The 6000-nt window shown below is 45.5% G+C and overlaps 1 pseudogene; it reads left to right on the top strand.

Moving 5' to 3' along the window:
- The first annotated feature begins 322 nt into the window (after window positions 1-322).
- Window positions 323-6000, top strand: part of LOC107536095 (T-complex protein 1 subunit zeta pseudogene) — a 28407-nt pseudogene continuing 22729 nt past the window's right edge.

Genomic DNA, 6000 nt, shown 5'->3' with positions numbered 1-6000 from the left:
AACTGAACAACATATAATATCATTGCAAGAGCAAACTGAGAAAAAAAATCACAGAATTTTAGGATGAAAATGGAAATTCTATACAGGGCCAATAACCATTTCTGAGGCAAAAATAATAGTACAAGCAGGTTAATGTATATGAAACTGCATTGAAAAGTATAAAGTATTGTAAACATAGGGGATTATTACTATTATTATTTCAAAGAATGCTGTGAGAGGGAGAGAGTCCTCTCGATGGGAAAATCTGAAATCTCCCGGCTGGGAAAATAAAATAAGTACATGCCTCTGGCAGAGGAAACAATACAATTGTCAAGTAAAAGCCATGAACAAATCCTCTGCTGGGTGTCTTCATGCACACCAGTGGGATGAAGTAGCCGCAGGAGCTCAGTCACGCCTGGTTATCACCAGGGAACTCTTCATTCTCATGACATACAAGCAGGGCCCAGGGCACTATGATGACATCGCTGCAGTCACCTGGGACTTGCACACTGCCATCAGTGGTGGGGGTCCAGTAAGAGGTTAGTGAAGCTGAAGCCTCAAGGTCCCTCATTCACTTGGGCCCTGAGATTGTGGGGAGAAGTAGGAGGTGCAGAAGGTTCCAGGTGGCAGGTAGGAGGGAGGTGGCACTCAGGAACCACTTCCCTGGGAGCACTTTTGGTAAATTGCCTGAAGAGATCACAGAGCCCAGGGTTCTGACTTGCCAGAGCGCCAAGCATTTGTTGTGAATCCTTTCCTCTCTCTATGTTAGTATGTACCGATTTCTGTATTTGAGACAAAAATGAGGCACCTGACTTGATTTTTTCCCTTTGAGTTACACATTTCAGTATAACAGGAAGTTCAGTAGAAGCTGACCTGTCTTAGCTTGTCAATAAAAACTCTAAAATGCCCACAAGTCTGATTTATCCATCAGCCACCAAATCCTTACTGAGCAGAAATGACAGTCAATATACCTTCTAGAATGGTTTAGATGTGCTGCTCACAGCACCTAGTGCCACATCCCTCTGACATCACTGGGGGGGCTCACCTCGCATGCCCCACTGTGGGCTGCTCATTCCCCCCCCCCCCCATTTCTCTTCACACATTAAGCATTTACCTATTTGCCAAGTCCTACTTTCAGGGTTTTGTAGGTATTGTTTAATGAAAACTCTTAAAGATAAGTATTAATACCACCCCCCTTTTAGAGAACCCAAGGGGAGCTGCACAGCTGGCGAGCGGTGTGGTCTGGATTCAAGACAGGCCGTCTCCCTCCAGAGCCTCGGGATTGCAGCCCTCACACCCTCCTGGCAGCGTCCCTTCTCTGGGGCGTGTTGCTTCCAACCCGCCTATTAAGCCAGTGGCTCTCAACTAGGGACAACTTTTTACTTGACAGACATTTGGCACGTTGGACACATTTTTGATGGTCATACTCGGGGAGGGGCTACTGGCATGTAGTGGGTGGAGGCCAGGAACACTGCTAAGTGTCCTTCAGGCCACAGGGCAGCCCCACAACCCAGATTTCTCCAGCCCCAAACATCAATAGCGTCACTGCTGAGAAACCCTGTGTTAAATCAGTGCAAATATTCCACCTCCAACACATCACCCCTCCATATGACTCCTCATTCCTTTCCAGGCCAAAGCCATAGGCTTTAGGCTTAAAATCTCCACCTTCCATAAGATGTCATTTTCTGTTTTTCCACTTTTATTGTTTCAATTCTGCCACCAACACCCTTGTTCCGACATAGCCTATGGTAATTACACTGAACCGAGAGACAGAAAACCCCAGCTCTGCTCATGGCTCTGTCACGAATTGGCTCTGTAACCACCGGCCTATGACTCAGCCTGCCTAGGCCTCTGTCTCCTCATCTGGGAAATGGGGGGATTGGGCTATACAATTATTTGGACCCCTCCAGAAGGGCCACTCGCTCTGTCTCCTCCAGCAGGAGGAGGCATTCCCAGCAGGAAGGCCCATCTCTCCTCCTGGCACCTGATGACCAGGTCTGTTACCAGAACAATGAAGGGGTAGAAATGCACCAAGGGCAGAGGCGAGGCTGCAGGCAGGAGGGGAGGCGAGACACAGAGCCACGTGGGGGAGGAGGGTGGGAAGCCCAAGACAAACAATCTCACAGTGTAGGTCACAAGCAAAGAACGAGTAGAGTAGGAATGGCCAGGGCTCATTCTCAGCAGGCGTCAGACACCCGCCTGCACCACCTGCCGTGCGTCAAGGTTGTCAGTGGGCTCCGGATGGGAGCCTGCGTGCTGGCTTTTGCTGACTGTATTGCCTCTACCCAAATAACAAGAGATTCTTTTCAGTTCTCTGCCACTCTGCCTTCCTGGCATCTTTGCTTCTTGAGAGGCTAGATCATAAGTAACGTGGGTTTGTTTGTTTGTTTGGGGAGAGCGTGTGCAACAATCTCAAATGTTCAGAAAAATTACGGGAACAGCACAAGAATGCTTTTTTTCTGAACCACCGAAGAGCAACTTGTTAACACGTTGCCCCCGTACTCTGAATGCTTTGGTGTGTAACTCCTATAAGCGAGGGCCTTCTATCCTGTAACTCAATACAGTCATCAGCACTGAGGGAGTAACAGAGATGCGCTACTACCATCTAATTCTCAGGCGCATTCAATCTCACCTGCTGTCACAGTAATGTCCTTCATAGCAAAATTAACAGTCTAAAATAGCATGTTTCTTTTACTGATCATGTCTCTTTAATGTCCTTTAATTTGAAAGGCTTTTTCAGTCTTTCATAACCTGGGCATTTTTTAATTACACACGAGTTATTTTGTCGATCGTCCCCCAGTTTGGGGTTGTCAGATGATTCGTCATGATTAGGCTCCAATTATGCATCTCTGGCAGGAATGCCACCGAAGTGATGCTGTGTTCTTTTCACTGCAGCCCGTTATGCAGCACATGATTTCAATGTGTCCCATCACAGGCGACGTTAACTTTGATCAGTTGATTAAGGTGCTGTCTCTCTTCTTCACCGTAAAGTTACTCTTTTTGTCTTTGCATTTAATAAGTATTTTAAAGGGAGGTAGTTTGAGACTTGATAAATATTCCATTCTCATCAACCTTTCAGTCTCTTTATTTGCTTATTGGTGTCATCATGGACTCAGAGATGACTGTTCTGTTCAGTGGCTTATAATCCATTACAATCATTATTTGTGTTGCTCAAACTCCAGATTTGCTCAATAAGAGCCCCTTTGAGCTAGTTTCTGCACCCTTTTGACATGTGCCCCACTTTCATCAGGCATGTCCCTACTTTCTAAGATCACTTGTATATTCTCTGCCCTATATTTGGGGCATCTTCAGGGATCCTTTTGAGTGGAGAATGGCAGTTAGTTACCAAGACCTGATATTTAATGTGTTTATTGCTATTGGGGTGTCACTGCTTCCAGACTCCATGGACAGAGCTAGAGAATATATGCATGTTGCATACACATTTACATCTGTATTTGTTTATCTGGCTATGTATCAATCCATCTACCTATGTGGCTACCTATCATCTATCTAAAACTATGACTTCACATCAATATCTCTAATTTTCATCGAATACCATAGGGTTCGTTCTAGTTTTCTCCCTTTTCATATTTGTAACTCCCTTCTCTGACAATAAAAACCCTGCTCCCATTTTCTTTAAAATACTTACCTGTTTTCTCAGTCCCCCTGTATACATATTCAACATCCTGTCGCTGCTCGATTCATTCCCCCTGCTGCATGGATGTCCTGTTTAAAAATATATATATATATTTTTTCAAGTGTGCAAGAACACCCTCCTCACCCTCCTGTGGCTTTAGACTACCACTGGCACCACCCTTCCCGTTGGATTCCCTGCTCACCCCACCTAGGCTCTAATGCCCCATCCCAGATTGTCCTCCCAGCCCAAGGATGCCTATCTTGCTCCACCCACATAATGGCTTTTGGATTGAATTGTTTGGAAAGGGAAGAGAGGAAACACAGGAAAGAGAAAGAGGAAGGAAAACACTGCTCTTTTAATTTTATTTTTAAAAAGGCTTGTGTATGCATTCCTAGGTCTGTCAGTGTTTGTATGAAAAACACCAAACCACTCCAGGCACTTTAAGCAGGAAGGTGTTTACTTTAGGTAATCGGATGTGTATATGTTGATGAAAGGGAGAAGCAGCAGGTTCTCGGCTGAGCCTTTGGAATGACTTCTGGAAAAACCTTCTGAGGCTGCTGTTGAAGCAGGGCTGGTTGGAGCCAAAGCTGCAGCCCTCCCATGGCAGCTCTGGACACCTGAAAACCAATAAGGGACACCTACAAATGTTAGCCACGTGTCAAAGAGGCAACGCAAGAGAGCTGCTGCTACCACCACTGTGCCTTGACAGCCAAGAAGCTGGAGAATAAGTTCCAGAAATTGCTTCAGAAAAACTACAATCTTCCTAACCAGTGGCAACAACCAGAAGCCAATCCGTGTTTCTCATTTTTGTTTTCTAAAAGTCACACACGTCCATCTGATTGGAGGAAGTGAATTCATCAGGGCTCAAGTTTCAGAAGGTTTGGGCAGGTGTTCTGGGTTCTCAGAGGTGTGTTTGTTCTGTTTCCTTTGCTCCTTAGAGTGTGTCTTTTAGGTTTCCAATCTATCCCAAGAGAAGGAGGGTGAAGTGGAGAGCGGGTGCCCAATCCCAGCAGCTCCCTGTCCCTTGACTTCTCTTTCCATTATCTACATGATAACTTATTTATCATGTCAGGGGATCTACATTTTGCAGTAAACCTAATTGAATATTAGCATTTTTAATACATGAGATATTGTTTTCTTTTCATGAATGGTCCAAATATATACATTATAAATTCTTAAGTCAATATTATATTTTCTTTTAAAGTCAAACAAAATATTACCTACAAGAAACTCCAAATGCTGACACAGCCAGTGGGATAGCCTGTGGCCCTTCCCCTTTCCGTTCTCAACCCTGGAATTCCCCAAGCCACCCAGCCTCCTGACACCTCTCCCAATCAGCGGCCTTCAGATCCCGGTTCTTTTTTTACCATCAGTTTTCTTTTTCTTTCATTCTCCCCTCATCCTCTTACAACCTTCTTCATTGGTTTTCTTTTGCAACCCTGAGTTACTCACCACCCCTCCCCCACGCATATGAACAAGATCTTAGTTCATTGCCTCTCCACCTTTTATGAATCATCGTTGGCATGAAAACAGATTCATTTGCCTTTGCCATGTAGTCACTGACTTCCTAAGTCCCTGTCAGGTGAGTTGTTACTCACAACCAGAATTAGTCACGGTTTAGCTGGGGTGGAGAAGCTGCCAGCGCGCCATGCCAATGCCCGGAGGTCCCGCAGGCCCTCCCAGGAGCCCGCATCAGCGCCTCGCTGTGAGGGGGCTTCCCTTAGGCTACCGGAAACCACTTTGCCTGCAGGCATGGGGAGCGAGCGTCAGGAGGGCCCAGGGAAGCCCACCATCTCTCCCTGAGTTTTCTAAACAATGGCCAGGGATGGGGAGGGGCTCAGCTTCCCCGCTGGCCCACTCTGAGTTGTGACAGCAGAGGGGTCCTGCAGGACGAAGCCACAGTTTCCTTCCGTGCAACTTGACTTAATACCTCACACTTGCTTTGCCTCTTTCCTGTCCCAGGGCCACTTTCCTACTGCCCTGCTGTCTTTTCTTGGAAACACTTCCTAACAAATTAACGTGAGCTCTCAGGGGCTGATTTGGGGGAACCCAATCTAAGCCATGTGGAGGGGTTAAACCCATTCTTTTAATTCCTTTCCAAAGAGGGCATTTTGTCAGCTTTCTGCTTACTGCTGCTAATGCCTCTTCTATCAGTATGGGCGTGTTTAATAGGTACCATTTCTATTTGGAGGAAGTTTTCTATCATCCGTTGAAACTATTATCAACACTTGCAAAACAATAAGAGAGGCTAACAAGATTCTCAATGTACACGGTTTTCTTTAAAAAGAAAATATTGTTTTCAAACTAGCTGTTAAAGATGAAAAAACTTTCAACTTCTCTAGAGAAAAAAAAGTAATACAAAGGGAAACCAAAACAGAAGGCCA

Source organism: Miniopterus natalensis, chromosome 1 (genome assembly GCF_054644295.1).
Source record: "Miniopterus natalensis isolate mMinNat1 chromosome 1, mMinNat1.hap1, whole genome shotgun sequence".
Lineage (NCBI taxonomy): Eukaryota > Metazoa > Chordata > Mammalia > Chiroptera > Miniopteridae > Miniopterus > Miniopterus natalensis.
This window is presented reverse-complemented; position numbering and strand designations above follow the sequence as displayed.